Source organism: Pan troglodytes, chromosome 4 (genome assembly GCF_028858775.2).
Source record: "Pan troglodytes isolate AG18354 chromosome 4, NHGRI_mPanTro3-v2.0_pri, whole genome shotgun sequence".
Taxonomy (NCBI): Eukaryota; Metazoa; Chordata; class Mammalia; order Primates; family Hominidae; genus Pan; species Pan troglodytes.
This window is the reverse complement of record NC_072402.2, coordinates 130719649-130735966: the sequence shown is the minus strand read 5'-3', so window position 1 is coordinate 130735966 and position 16318 is coordinate 130719649.

Here is a 16318-nt window from a genome sequence, read left to right as displayed (position 1 = left end):
CTGCTGCCATCTCGGCTCACTGCAACCTCCCTGCCTGATTCTCCTGCCTCAGCCTGCCCAGTGCCTGCGATTGCAGGCGCGTGCCGCCACGCCTGATTGGTTTTCGTATTTTTTTTGGTGGAGACGGGGTTTTGCTGTGTTGGCCGGGCTGGTCTCCAGCTCCTAACCGCGAGTGGTCCGCCAGCCTCGGCCTCCCGAGGTGCCAGGATTGCAGACGGAGTCTCGTTCACTCAGTGCTCAATGGTGCCCAGGCTGGAGTGCAGTGGCGTGATCTCGGCTCGCTACAACCTCCACCTCCCAGCCGCCTGCCTTGGCCTCCCAAAGTGCCGAGATTGCAGCCTCTGCCCGGCTGCCACCCCGTCTGGGAAGTGAGGAGCGTCTCTGCCTGGCCGCCCATCATCTGGGATGTGAGGAGCCCCTCTGCCTGGCTGCCCAGTCTGGAAAGTGAGGGGCGTCTCTGCCCGGCCGCCATCCCATCTAGGAAGTGAGGAGCGCCTCTTCCCGGCCGCCATCCCATCTAGGAAGTGAGGAGCGTCTCTGCCCGGCCGCCCATCGTCTGAGATGTGGAGAGCGCCTCTGCCCCGCCGCCCCATCTGGGATGTGAGGAGCGCCTCTGCCCGGCTGCGACCCCGTCTGGGAGGTGAGGAGCGCCTCTGCCCGGCCGCCCCGTCTGAGAAGTGAGGAGACCCTCCGCCCGGCAGCCGCCCCGTCTGAGAAGTGAGGAGCCCCTCCGCCCGGCAGCCGCCCCATCTGGGAAGTGAGGAGCATCTCCGCCCAGCAGCGACCCCGTCCAGGAGGGAGGTGGGGGTCAGCCCCCGCCAGGCCAGCCGCCCCGTCCGGGAGGGAGGTGGGGGGGTCAGCCCCCCGCCCAGCCAGCCGCCCCGTCCGGGAGGGAGGTGGGGGGGGTCAGCCCCCTGCCCGGCCAGCCGCCCCGTCTGGGAGGTGAGGGGCGCCTCTGCCCGGCCGCCCCTACTGGGAAGTGAGGAGCCCCTCTGCCCGGCCACCACCCCGTCTGGGAGGTGTACCCAACAGCTCATTGAGAACGGGCCATGATGACAATGGTGGTTTTGTGGAATAGAAAAGGGGGAAAGGTGGGGAAAAGATTGAGAAATCGGATGGTTGCTGTGTCTGTGTAGAAAGAAGTAGACATGGGAGACTTTTCATTTTGTTCTGTACTAAGAAAAATTCTTCTGCCTTGGGATCCTGTTGATCTATGACCTTACCCCCAACCCTGTGCTCTCTGAAACATGTGCTGTGTCCACTCAGGGTTAAATGGATTAAGGGTGGTCCAAGATGTGCTTTGTTAAACAGATGCTTGAAGGCAGGATGCTCGTTAAGAGTCATCACCACTCCCTAATCTCAAGTACCCAGGGACACAAACACTGCAGAAGGCCGCAGGGTCCTCTGCCTAGGAAAACCAGAGACCTTTGTTCACTTGTTTATCTGCTGACCTTCCCTCCACTATTGTCCTATGACCCTGCCAAATCCCCCTCTCCGAGAAACACCCAAGAATGATCAATTAAAAAAAAAAAAAAAACAAGGCCAGGTACTGTGGCTCACATCTGTAATCCTAGCACTTTGGGAGGCTGAGGCGGGCAGGTCACAAGGTTAAGAGATCGAGACCATCCTGGCCAACTTGGTGAAAACCTGTCTCTACTAAAAATACAAAAATTAGCTGGGCGTGGTGGCGTGCGCCTGCAGTCCCAGGTACTCGGGAGGCTGAGGCAGGAGAATCCCTTGAACCCAGGAAGCAGGGGTTGCAGTGAGCTGAGATCGCACCACTGCACTCCAGCCTGGGCAACCGACTGGGACTCCGTCTCAAAAAACAAAAACAAACAAAAAACACAAACAACAAACAAACAGGCCAGGTGTGGTGGCTCACTCCTATAATCCCAGCACTTTGGGAGGCTGAGGTGGGTGAGTCACTTGAGGTCAGGAGTTCGAGACCATCCTGGCCAACATGGTGAAAACCTGTCTCTACTAAAAATAAAAAAATCAGCTGGGCGTGGTGGCGCACACCTGTAATCCCAAGTACTCTGGAGGCTGAAGCAGGAGAATCGCTTGAACCTGGGAGGCGGAAGTGGCAGTGAGCCGAGATTGTGCCACTGCTCTCCAGCCTGGGTGACAAAGCAAGACTCGGTCTCAAAATAAAAAGAAAAAACAAGCAAACAAATAAATTTATACACCTAAAGGGAATAAACTTCAAACAGTGAGCAATGTATAAGTAGGGTATACATATAGATACGAACTGGAAATAAAATTGAGTCAATATTTTAAAAATTAGACTTTAGTGTTCATTAACATTTTTTTCCTGTGTAAATTGCTTAAAATTATGGTTTGGATTGTGATAACCAGCCTTTAAGATGGTTCCCAATGATAATAATTTCCAGTTACTTATGACCTTATATAGTCCCTTTCCATATGGAATCAGAGATAACCTATGTGACCAATAGAATAGTACAAGAATAACAGTGTGTGACTTCAGAGGTGAGGTCATAAGAGGCATTACAGCTTCTGCTTTGTCTCTTGAAACACTCAAAAGGACTCGTTCTGTTGCCCAGGCTGGAGTGCAGTGGCATGATCATGGCTCACTGCAGCTGCGACCTCCCTAAGCCCAGGAGATCTTCTACCCTAGCCTCTTATGTAGCTGGGATCACAGGCACGCACCACCATGCCCGACTAATTTTTTTTTTTTTTTTGAGACAGAGTTTCGCTCTTGTTGCCCAGGCTGGAGTACAATGGCGTGATCTTGGCTCATTGCAACCTCTGCCTCCTGGGTTCAAACAGTTCTCCTTCCCCAGCCTCCCAAGTAGCTGGGATTACAGGCATGTGCCACCATGCATGGCTAATTTTGTATTTTTAGTAGAGATGGGTTTTAACCATGTTGGTCAGGCTGGTCTTGAACTCCTTACCTCAGGTGATCCACCCACCTCGGCCTCCCAAAGTGCTGGGATTACAGGTGTGAGCCACCGTGCCTGGCCTAATTTTTTTTTTTTTGTAGCAATAGTGTCTTGCTGTATTGCTCACGCTGCTCGGGAACTCTTGGGCTCAAGGGATCCTTCTGCATTGGCCTCCCAAAGCGCTGCGATGACAGGTGTACGCCAACGTGCCTGGCCCACCAGAATAAATCTTAGAATATTCTGATCACCATGAAAAGAAACCCTAGCTGGGTGCAGTGCCTCATGCCTGTAATCCCAGCACTTTGGGAGTCCAAGGCGGGTGGATCACCTGACCAACATGGAGAAACCCTGTCTCTACTAAAAAATACAAAAATTAGCTGGGCGTGGTGGTGGATGTCTGTAATCCCAGCTACTCGGGAGGCTGAGGCAGGAGAATCGTTTGAACCCTGGAGGCGGAGGTTGCAGCGAGTTGAGATTGCACCATTGCACTCTAGCCTGGGCGACAAGAGCAAAACTCTGTTTCAAAACAACAACAACAACAACAACAAAACCCTGTACCCATTAGCAGTCATTACCCATTTCCAGTGTCCACCCCCCAACCACCCAGCCATAGGCAACCACTAATCTACTTTGTGTCTCTATAGATTTGCCTATTGTGGACATTTCATACAAAGGGAATCATAAAATATATTTTCCTTTGTGGCTGGCTTTTTTCACTCAGCATAATGTTTTCAAGGTTTGTTCATATTGTAGCATATATCAGTAATTCATTTCTTTTTATTACCAAATAATATTTCGTATGTACATACCAATTTCATTATGGATTCATCAGTTGAAGGACATTTGGGTTGTTTTCTACGTTTTGGTTTTTTGAATAATGCTGCAGTTAACATTCATGTACAAGTTTTTGTGTGAAAATATGTTTTGAATTTTCTTAGGTGTATACTCAGAAGTGGAATTTCTGGATCACATGTTAACTTAGGTATATTATCAGGAGTGGAATTTCTGGATCTAGTGTTTTGAGGAACTGACTCTTTTCCAAAGCAGCTATACCATTTTACAGTGTAAACCCACTAGCAATCTATAAGCATTCCAATTTCTCCACATCTTCACAACTAGTATAGTTTGGATGCTTGTATCCCCAAGCCTCATATTGAAATTTGATCCCCAATGTTGGATGTAGGGCCTACTGGGAGGTGTTTGGGTCATAGGGGTGGATCCCTTATGAATAAATTAATCACCTCACTGGTCAGGGAGTGAGTGAGTTCTTACTCTATTAGTTTACACAAGAGCTGGTTTCTAAAAGAGCCTGGCACTTCCCCTGCTCCCTTGATTCCTCTCTTAACATGTGATCTCTGCACACATTGGTTCCCCTTTGCCTTCTGTCATGAATGGAAACAGCCTTTGGACCCCACCAAAAGCCTAACAGATGCCAGCAGCATGCCTCCTGTACAGCCTGTAAAACTGTGAGCAAAATAAACCTCTTTTCTTTATAAATTGCCTAGCCTCAGATATTCCTTTATAGCAATACAAACAGACTAAGATACTAGTACTATAATCAAAATCAAGTATCTGTCATTTTGATCGTAGTCATCCTAGGGGGCATAAAGTGATACCTCACTGTTTTGATATGCATTTCTCTGATGGTTAATAATGTTGAGTATCTTCTTATGTGCTTAGTGGTCATTTGTATTTGTATACCTTCTTTGGAAAGATGCCTACTGAGGGCCAGACACCATGGCTCACCCCTGTAATCCCAGCAGTTTAGGAGGCCAAGGCGAGAGGATCACTTGAGGTCAGGAGTTTGAGACCAGCCTGGCCAACATGGTGAAACTCCATCTCTACTAAAAATGTAAAAATTAGCTGGTCGTGGTGGTGCACGCCTGTAGTCACAGCTACTCTGGAGGCTGAGGCACAAGAATCACTTGAAGCTAGGAGATGGAGGCTGCAGTGAGCCAAGATCATGCCACTTGCACTGCATCCTGGGTAACAGAGTGAGAAGACTCTGTCTGAAAAGAAAAAAAAAAGAAGAAAGAAAAGAAAGATGTCTTTTGAGATCCTCTGGCCATTTTTTATTTATTTTCATTTTTATTTTTTGAGATGGAGCCCTGCTCTGTCGCCCAGGCTGGAGTGCAGTGGCGTGATCTCAGCTTACTGCAACCTCCATCTCCTAGGTTCAAGCGAATTCCTGCTTCAGCCTCCCAAGTAGCTGGGATGACAGGCGTGCACCACCACGCCTAGCTAATTTGTGTATTTTTAGTAGAGATGGGTTTCACCATGTTGGCCAGGCTGGTCTTGAACTCCTGACCTCAGGTGATCCACCCACCTCAGCTCTCAAAGTGCTGTGGCCCTTTGACCTTTTTTTTTGAGATGGAGTCTCGCTCTGTCAGCCAGGCTGGAGTGTAATGGCACAGTCTTGGCTCACTGCAACCTCCACTGCCTGGGTTCAAGTGATTTCCCTGCCTCAGCCTCCTGAGTAGCTGGGACTGCAGGCGTAACAACACACCTGGCTAATTTTTGTATTTTTAGTAGAGATGGGGTTTCACTGTGTTGGCCAGGCTGGTCTCGAACTCCTGACCTCGTGATCCACTGGCCTCGGCTTCCCAAAGAGCTGGGATCACAGGCGTGAGCCACTGCGCCTGGCCCCTTTGACCATTTTTTTAAAAATTTTTTTTATTTTTTATTTTGCTGTTGTTGTTGTTGTTGTTGTTGAGACAGTCTCACTCTGTTGCCCAGGCTAGAGCGCAATGGCATGATCTCGGCTCACTGCAACCTCCGCCTCTCGGATTCAAGCTATTCTCATGTCTCAGCCTCCTGGGTAGCTGGGATTACAGGCGCCCACCACGGCGCCCACCTAATTTTTGTATTTTTAGTAGAGACGGGGTTTCACCATCTTGGTCGGTCAGGTTGGTCTCGAACTCCCAACCTCAGGTGATCCGCCAGCCTCAGCCTCCCAAAGTGCTGGGATTACAGGCATGAGCCACTGTGCCCAGCGACCATTTTTTAAAAACTGGATTGTCAGGGGCCGGGCGTGGTGGCTCACGCCTGTAATCCCAGCACTTTGGGAGGCCAAGGTGGGTGGATCACAAGGTCAGGAGATTGAGACCATCCTGGCTAACACGGTGAAACCCCGTCTCTACTAAAAATACAAAAAATTAGCCGGGAGAGCAGTGGCGGGTGCCTGTAGTCCCAGGTACTTGGAAGGCTGAGGCAGGAGAATGGCGTGAACCTGGGAGGTGGAGCTTGCAGTGAGCCGAGATCACACCGCTGCACTCTAGCCTGGGCGACAGAGCGAGACTCTGTTGCAAAAACAAACAAACAAACGAACTAAATTGTCATTGGGTGCAGTGGCGATTGGATTAAATTGTCTTAGAAATTTTGTTGAACATTGGGCCGGGCGAGGTGTCTCATGCTGTAATCTGAACACTTTGGGAGGCCAAGGCAGGTAGACTACCTGAGGTCAGGAGTTCGAGACCAGCCTGGCCAACATGGTGAAACCCTGTTGCTACTAAAAATACAAAAATTAGCCAGGTGTGGTGGCAGGCACCTGTAATCCCAGCTACTCAGGAAGCTGAGGCAGGATAATCGCTTGAACATGGGAGGCGGAGGTTGCAGTGAGTCAAGATCACACCATTGCATTCTAGCCTGGGTGACAGAGCAAGACTCTGTCTCCGAAAAAAAAAAAAAATTCTTGTTCAATATCAACTACTTATAAATGAGAGGTGTTTATTTCTGGAGACTTTTCTTCTTTTTCATCTGTATGTCTTTCACTGTTAAAAAGGTGATGGATGTTAGCAAAACTGTTCAGTTGTTTATTCAATGAGCAATGTTAAGTTGGAAGTGACTGAAGAATTAGCTTCAAAGAGTAGTCTCTATGGAATAAGTACATGTGAGAATATTTTCAAAGAATTTGAAATTCAGTACAACCTGAAGTGGAATCTGCTAAGATGTGTTATAATTTATGGGGTTACCAATATTTGTGGGACAGAAGAAACTTAGCTGGGCAGATTCACTAAGCTTGTGACAATGTAAGATGTTTAAATCCTTGCAGGGGGCTGGGCACAGTGGCTCATGCCTGTAATTCCAGCACTTCGGGAGGCCAAGGCATGTGGATCACGAGGTCAGGAGATCGAGACTAGCTTGGCCAACATGGTGAAACCCCATCTCTACTGAAAATACAAAAATTATCTGGGTGTGGTGGCGTGCACCTGTGGTCCCAGCTACTCAGGAGGCTGAGGCAGGAGAATCTCTTGAACCCAGGAGGCAGAGGTTGCAGTGAGCTGAGATTGCACCACTGCACTCCAGCCAGGGTGACAGAGCAAGACTCCATCTCAAAAAAAAAAAAAAAAAAAACCCTTGCAGGAAATATTTGAATTTATCATGTGTTATTGAGCCAACAGTGTCAACAGTGAAATTTATTTGCTCTTCTGGACTTAATCATTATGAATTCCAGGATTTTTTTCAGTAATGAAGCTGAATATCTGACTTGATCTACTATACAGCAGTTTGATGGCTTAGCAGTTGTAACTTACTATTTTATTTAAGCTCAGGGCTGAGAAGGAAAATTTTTTTTTTTTTTGAGATGGAATTTCACTTTTGTTGCCCAAGCTGGAGTGCGATGGCACAATCTCAGCTCACCGCAACCTCCACCTCCCGGGTTCAAGCAATTCTCCTGCCTCAGCCTCCTGAGTAGCTGGGAGTACAGGCATGCACCACCACGCCCAGCTAATTTTTTGTATTTTTAGTAGAGATGGGGTTTCTCCATGTAGGTCAGGCTGGTCTCGAACTCCCGACCTCAGGTGATCCACCTGCCTCGGCCTCCCAAAGTATTGGGATTATAGGCATGAGCTACCGTGCCCAGCTGAGAAGGAAATTTTTAAAACTTGTGGTAAAATACACATAACATTATACCATCCTAACAATTTTTAAGTGTACAGTTCAATGGTATTAAGTATATTGACAATGTTGTGAAACCATGGCCACCATTACCACCATCCATCTCTAGAACTTTTCATATTGCAAAACTCAAGCTCTATACCCATTAAATAATAATTCCTCATTACCTCCCTACCCCCAACCCCTAGGAACTGCCATTCTACTTTATGTCTTTGTGAATTCGACAGCTCTTGGTACCTTATGCAAGTGGAATCATATAGTATTTGTCCTTTTTTTTTTTTTGAGGCGGAGTCTCGCTCTGTCGCCCAGGCTGGAGTGCAGTGGCGCGATCTCGGCTCACTGCAAGCTCCGCCTCCTGGGTTCACGCCATTCTCCTGCCTCAGCCTCCCGAGTAGCTGGGACCACAGGCGCCCGCCACCACGCCCGGCTAATTTTTTGTATTTTTAGTAGAGACGGGGTTTCACCGTGTTAGCCAGGATGGTCTCGATCTCCTGACCTCGTGATCCGCCCACCTCGGCCTCCCAAAGTGCTGGGATTACAGGCGTGAGCCACCGCGCCCGGCCAGTATTTGTCTTTTTTGATTGTCTTATTTCATCTTGCATAATATCCTCAAGGTACATCCAAGTTTTAGCACTTGTCCTTCCTTTTTTTTTTTTTTTTTTTTTGAGGCAGAGTCTCGCTCTGTTGCCCAGGCTGGAGTGCACTGATATAATCTCGGCTCACTGCAAACTCTGCCTCTCAGGTTCAAGGGATTCTTCTGCCTCAGCCACCCAAGTAGCTGAGATTATAGGTATGCGCCAACACACCTGGCTAATTTTTGTATTTTTAGTAGAGATGGGGTTTCACCGTGTTGGCCAGGGTGGTCTCGAACTCCTAACCTCAAGTAATCTGCCTGCCTTAGCCTCCCAAAGTGCTGGGATTACAGGCGTGAGCCACTGTGCCCAGCTGTTCTTCCTTTTGGAGTTTGAATAATATTTCATTGTATATACATCTATACCCCATTTTGCTTATCCATTCATTCATTGTTGAACAGTCAGTTGCTTTTACCTTTGGCTATGATGAATAATTCTGTGAGATGGAAATTCTTATGAATGAGAATTGCCCTCAACCAGTTTGATTGAATACTAAGTGGTTTTAGAGATTAGCTTTTGCTGAAGATGTGATAACGTTTCTTAATACGTTCAACCTAAAATTATCAGTTAAAATGGTATTGATATGTGAAACTCTTACTGGGATAAAGTTGTTTTGGGCAATACATAACGTTGTTTGAATCACAAGAAATGTCAGGTTGATTTACACACGTCCTATGGTGTCAATTTTTTTTTTTTTTTTTTTTTTTGAGACAGAGTCTCACTGTTGCCCAGGCTGGATTGCAGTGGCATGATCTCAGCTCACTGAACCCTCCACCTTCCAAGTTCAAGCGATTCTCCTACCTGAGCCTCCAGAGTAGCTGAGACTACAGGTGAGCGCTACCACACCTGGCTAATTTTTGTATTTTTAAAAGAGACAGGGTTTCACCATGTTGGCCAGGCTGGTCTGGAACTCCTGACCTCAGGTGATTTGCCCGCATTGGCCTACCAAAGTACTGGCATTACAGGTGTGAGCCACTGTGCCTGGCCTGGTGTCAAAGTTAAAAGAAGACCTGAGATGTCCATTATCGCACAAGTTTGCAGCATACATCTTTTCTGTGATTTGAACTACAGTGCCTACAGCATGTTTTGGCTCTCACATATAAAGTAAATTTCTGTATTTCTTATTCTTTTTTTTTTTTTTTGAGACGGAGTCTCACTCTGTCACCAGGCTGGAGTGCAGTGGCATGATCTCGGCTCACTGCAACCTCCACCTCCCTGGTTCAAGCGATTCTCCTGCCTCAGCCTCCTGAGCAGCTGGGACTACAGGTGCATGCCACCACACCCAGCTAATTTTTGTATTCTTAGTAGAGATGAGGTTTCACCATGTTGGCCAGACTGGTCTCGATCTCTTGGCCTCATGATCTGCCTGCCTCAGCCTCCCAAAGTGCTGGGATTACAGGTGTGAGCCACCATTCCCGGCTGGAAATTTCCATATTTCAAAATCAGTTTAAATGTACAATTGAGGATCTCCCATCTAATCTTCAATTGGAGGTGATTACTTTTCAATGTAATGATATGCTCAAAGGCATATATTAAGAGAACAGTCTAATACAATGTACTTATTTATTTTTTTTGAGACAGTTTCACTCTGTCACCCAGGCTGGAGTGCATTGGCAAGATCTCAGCTTACTGCAACCTCCACTTCCTTGGTTCAAACGATTCTCCTGCCTCAGCCTCCTGAGTAGCTGGGATTACAGGTAAGCACTACCACGCCTGGCTAATTTTTGTATTTTTAATAGAGACGGGGTTTCACCATGTTGGCCAGGCTGGTGTCGAACCCCTGACCTCAAGTGATCTCCCCGCCTTGGCCTCCCAAAGTCCTGGGATTTAGGCATGAGGCACTGGGCCCAACCTCTAATAAAATTTTATAAATTTCTCTCCAGCAATGATTATTCTAAAATAATATCATATGACAGTGGATTGATAACATATTTAAGAGTACCTATCTGTGTGAAAAGATATTTTCTTTTTCTTCTCTTTCTTTTTTTGAGACAGAGACTCATTCTGTAGCCCAGGATGGAGTGCAATGGTGTGATCGATCTCTGCTCACCGCAACCTCCGACTCCCAGGCTCAAGCTATTCTCCTACCTCAGCCTCCCAAGTAGCTGGGATCACAGGCACGCACAACCATGCCCAGCTAATTTTTGTATTTTCAGTAGAGATGGGGTTTCACCATGTTGGCCAGGCTGCTCTCAAACTTCTGACCTCAAGTGATCCTCCTGCCTTGGCCTCCAGCAGTGCTGAGTTTACAGGCGTGAGTCACTGCATCTAGCCAAAATTGCTTTATTCTTATTAACAGGCCTGAAAACTTAACTACTATATTTTAAATTTTATCAATAAGCTAGGCGTGGTGGCTCAACCCTGTAATCCCAGCTCTTAAGGAGGCAGAGGTAGGAGGACAGCTTGAGCCCAGGAGTTCGAAACCTGCCAGGGCAATATAGTGAGACTGTGTTTTCCACACACACACACATAAAAAGTGTAAATGTTACCAATAAAATATTTATGGAAACTTTTATATTATTATATAAGTACCTCGATGAAATCATTGATTTAGCCGGGTATGGTGGCTCACACCTGGAATCCCAGCACTTTGAGAGGCCAAGGTGGGTAGGTCTCTTGAGGTCGGGAGTTCAAGACCAGCCTGGCCAATTTGGTTAAACCAAATTGTATACTAAAAATACAAAAATTAGCAGGGTGTGGTGGTGGGTGCCTGTAATCTCAGCTACTTGGGTGGCTGAGGCAGGAAAATCACTTGAACCTGAGAGATGGAGGCTGCAGTGACCTGAGATTGCACCACTGCACTCCAGCCTGGGTGATAGAGTGAGATCTTATCTCAAAAAAAAAAAAAATCTTTGATTTTGCCACTTGACCTGTAAAGCCTAAAATATTTTACTATCTGTTTCTTACATAGAAAGTTTGCTAGGCCGGGCATGGTGGCTCACGCCTGTAATCCCAGCACTTTGGGAGGCCAAGGCGGGTGGATCACTTGAGGTCAGGAGTTGGAGACCATCCTGGCCAACATGGTGAAACCCCGTGTCTACTAAAAATACAAAAAACATTAGCTGGGCGTGGTGGCATGTGCCTGCAATCCCACCTACTTGGGAGGCCAAGGCAGGAGAATAGCTTGAACCCGGGATGCAGAGGTTGCAGCAAGCTGAGATCGCACCACTGAACTCCAGCCTGGGCCACAGAGCAAGACTCCCTCTCAAAAAAAAAAAAAAAAAAACGAAAAAGAAAAAGAATTCAGGGGAGTCCATCAATAGGGTAGAGTAAAAGCACGTTTATTACAGAAGAAACAAAAGAATGATACTCCATAGACAGAACAGTGACATGGGCCGCTTGACTAAGTATACTTATAGTTATTTCTTGATCATATGCTAAATAAGGAGTGGATTATTCATGAGTTTTCCAGGAAAGGGGCAGGGATTTCCCAGAACTAAGCATTCCTCCCCCCTTTAGACCATATAGGGTAACTTCAGGACATTGCTATGGCATTTGTACACTATCATTGTGCTGGTGGGAGTGTCTTTAGCATGCTAATGATTTATGATTAAGGAATAATGAGCAATGAGGACGATCAGAGGTCACTTTCATCACCATCTTGGTTTTGGTGGGTTTTAGCCAGCTTCGTTACTACAATCTGTTTTATCAGCAAGGTCTTTGTGACCTGTATCTTGTGCCGACCTCCTATCCCATCCTGTGACTAAGAATGCCTAACCTCCTGGGAATGCAGCCCAGTAGGTCTCAGCCTTGTTTCACCTAGCCCGTAGTCAAGATGGAGTCTCTCTGTTGGAACACCTCTAACAATTTCAGCAACTTTTCAAAATCGTGTTTGTATTAGTCTGTTTGTTTGTTTGTTTTTTCAGACAGAGTCTCACTCTATTGCACAGGCTGGAGTGCAATGGCGGGGTCTTGGCTGACTGCAACCTCTGCTTCCCAGGTTCAAGTGATTCTCCTGCCTCAGCCTCCCGAGTAGCTGGAATGACAGGCATTAGTCCGTTCTTGCATTGCCATAAAGAAATACCTGAGGCTGCGTAATTTATAAAGATAAGAGGTTTAATTGGCTCACAGTTATGCAGGTTGTACAAGAAGCATGATACTAGCATCTTCTCGGCTAATGGGGAGGCCTCAGGAAACTTACAATCATCGCGGAATGTGAAGAGGGACCACACACATCACGAGGCCAGAGTAGCAACAAGAGAGCATAATGGGGGAGGTGCCACAAACTTTTTTTTTTTTTCTGAGACAGAGTCTCATTCTGTTGCCCAGGCTGGAATGCAGTGGCGTGAGCTTGGCTCACTGCAACCTCCGCCTCTTCAGTTGAAGCAAGTCTCCTGCCTTAGCCTCCCAAGTAGCTGAGACTACACGTGCACACCACTGCACCTGGCTAATTTTTGTATTTTTGTAGAGATGGGGTTTTGCCATGTTGGCCAGGCTGGTCTCAAATTCCTGACCTCAATTGATCTGCCCACCTTGGCCTCCCAAAGTGCTAGGGTTACAGGCATGAGCCACCATGCCCAGCTGTGCCACACACTTTTAGTCAACCAGATCTTATGAGAACTCACTATCATGAGACCAGAACTAAGAGGATGGTGCTAAATTATTCATGAGAAACACCTCCATGATCCAATCACCTCACATCAGGCCCCACCTCCAACATTGGGAATTACAATTTTACTTGAGATTTGGGCGGGAACACAGATCCAAACCATATAAATGTTTAAAAGAACATCTAACTGCTCAGCTTTTCAATAGATGACTTCAAGTGACTTTATGCTCTGTGGTAGGCAGAATAATTCTTCCCCAAAGATGTTCATGTACTAATCCTTAGAACTTGTGAACCTGTGAATATACTAATATGCTTTTTTTTTTTGAGACAGGATCTCTCCCTGTCACCCAGCGGCAGGATCACGGATCATTGTATCCTCCACCTCCCAGGCTCAATTTATCCTTCTACCTCAGCCTCCCAAGTACCTGGGATTGCAGGCGTGCACCACCACATCTGGCTAATTTTTCAATTTTTTAAGAGATGGGGTCTCACTGTGTTGCTCAGGCTGGTCTTGAACTCCTGGGCTCAAGTGATCCTTTTGCCTAAGCCTCCCAATGTGCTGGGATTACATGCATGAGCCAACCCACCCAACCTAATATGCTATTTTATTATTTATTTTATTTTATTTTATTTTGAGATGAAGTTTCACTCTTATCACCCAGGCTGGAGTGCAATGGTGCAATCTCAGCTCACTGCAACCCTCTGCCTCCCAAGTTCAAGTGATTCTCCTGCCTCAGCCTCCTGAGTAGTTGGGATTACAGGCACCCAACACCATGCCACCATGCCCTGCTAATTTTTGTATTTTTAGTAGAGATGGAGTCTCGCCACATTGGCCAGCCTGGTCTCGAATTCCTGACCTTGTGATCCACCTGCCTTGGCCTCCCAAAGTGCTGGGATTACAGGCATGAGCCACCGCGCCCGGCCCTAATATGCTATTTTATATGGCATAGGGGAATTGAGGTGGCAGATGAAATTAAGGTTGTTTATTTAGTTGACCTTAAAACAAGTAGATGAGATTCTGAATGATCTGAGTTGGCCCAAAATAATAAGAAGTGTCCTTTACTTTTATATAATACATATATATGTGTGTGTGTATGTGTGTGTGTGTATATACATATATATATATATATATATATATATATATATATATATATGTTTTTGTTTTTGTTTTTTTTTTTGAGATGGAGTCTCACTCTGTCGCCCAGGCTGGAATGCAGTGATGTGATCTTGGCTCACTGCAAGCTCCGCCTCCCAGGTTGACGCCATTCTCCTGCCTCACCCTCCCGAGTAGCTGGGACTACAGGCACCTGCCACCACGCCTGGCTAATTTTTTTTTTTTTTTTTTGAGACAGAGTCTCGCTCAGTCACCCAGGCTGGAGTGCAGTGGCTCCATCTCCGCTCACTGCAAGCTCCGCTTCCTGGGTTCACGCCATTCTCCTGCCTAAGCCTCCCGAGTAGCTGGGACTATAGGCATGTGCTACCACGCCCGGCTAATTTTTTGCATTTTTAGTAGAGACAGGGTTTCACTGTGTTCGCCAGGATGGTCTCGATCTCCTGACCTCGTGATCCACCCGCCTCGGCCTTCCAAAGTGCTGAGATTACAGGTGTGAGCCACTGCGCCCAGCCAAATATATATTTTTATATATATAAAATAAATAATGGAGATGGAATAGAAAGTCAAAGTGATGTGATTTTAAAAGAACACAACCAGCCACTGCTGGCTTTGAAGACAGAGGAAAGGGTCACAAGCCAATGAATGAGGGCAGTCTCTAGAAGCTGGAAAAGGGAAGGACTCTCCCTTAGAGCTTGTAGAAAGCAACAGTCTTGCCAATACATTGTCTTAATCAAGTGAGACTGGTGTCAGACTTCTATTGACACAATTGTAAGATAACACATTTGTGGTGTTTGAAGCCCCTAAATTTGTGGTAATTCATTACTGCAGCAGTAGAAAACTAATACACTATCCCAGACTCTTTAAAACCCTTTCCTGGCCGGGTGCGGTGGTTCACGCCTATAATCCCAGCACTTTGGGAGGCTGAGGTAGGTGGATTACCCGAGGTCAGGAGTTCGAGACCAGTCTGGCCAACATGGCGAAACCCCGTCTCTACTAAAAATACAAAAATTAGCTGGGCGTGGTGGTGGGCGCCTGTAATCCCAGCTACTCAGGATGCTGAGGCCAGAGAATCACTTGAACCTGGGAGGCGGAGGTTGCAGTGAGCCGAGAGATCTCGCCACTGCACTGCAGCCTGGGTGACAAGAGCAGAACTCTGTCTCAAAAAAAACCTTTCCTTACTATGTCCACAAATCCCAATGTATCATGATTCTTACCCAGTTGTAATCAAGCCCCTTGAATTGAAAAACTCTCTTAAATCAGATCCCCAAACCTTATAAATATTCCAACTTTGCTTTCCCCCTTAAAGATGTTACTGAGACTGTGTTAAGGTAGTGATCTTTTTTATTGAAGTGAACAATAACTCAGTTTTGCTTTCTTTTTGCTTGAGACAGAGTCTCATTCTGTCACCCAGGCTGGAGTGCAATGGTGCAGTCTCGGCTCACTGCAACTTCCACCTCCCGGGTTCAAGCAATTCTCCTGCCTCAGCCTCCCAAGTAGCTGGGATTACAGGCATCCGCCACCACGCCTGGCTAATTTTTTTGTATTTTTAGTAGAGACAGGGTTTCGCCAATGGGTTGTCTTGGTGGTATTTTGGGGGAGCTAGTATCTGACAATTGTCTTATCCATGTGCTTAGAACAATACCTGCTATATAGTAGATGTTTAATAAATATTTGATAAATAATGAATAAATTATCTGAGTTTCTAAAATAATATGGAATAATGTTTACGTAGCTGTAGTTGTGACTTGGTAGTTCCTATATCTAGATGTGATTTTCAGAAAATATTGGTGGAGATCATTTAAGGCCCAAATGAAACCTTGTACATGGACATTTATAGTAGCTTTATTCATAATTTTTATTTTATTTTATTTTATTTTATTTTTGGACTTCTACAATGACTTCTAATTGTTTTTTGTTAATGGAAACAACCCAAATGTTCTTCAACTGATTAATGGCTAAACAAGCTATGTTATATCCACACAATGGAACACTATTCAGTGATTAAAAAAAAAAGAAATAAAGTACTGATACATGAAAACAACAATGGATAAATTTCACAAGCATTATACCAAGTGAAAGAAGCCAGACTTGAAAGGCTATATACTGCATGATTCCATTTGTTTGATATTCTGGAAAAGGTAATGGTATAAGGACAAAAAGTAGATCTATGTTTTCCAGGAACTGGGGTTGAAATGAAGGGTTCATTACGAAGGAGCAAGAGGGAATA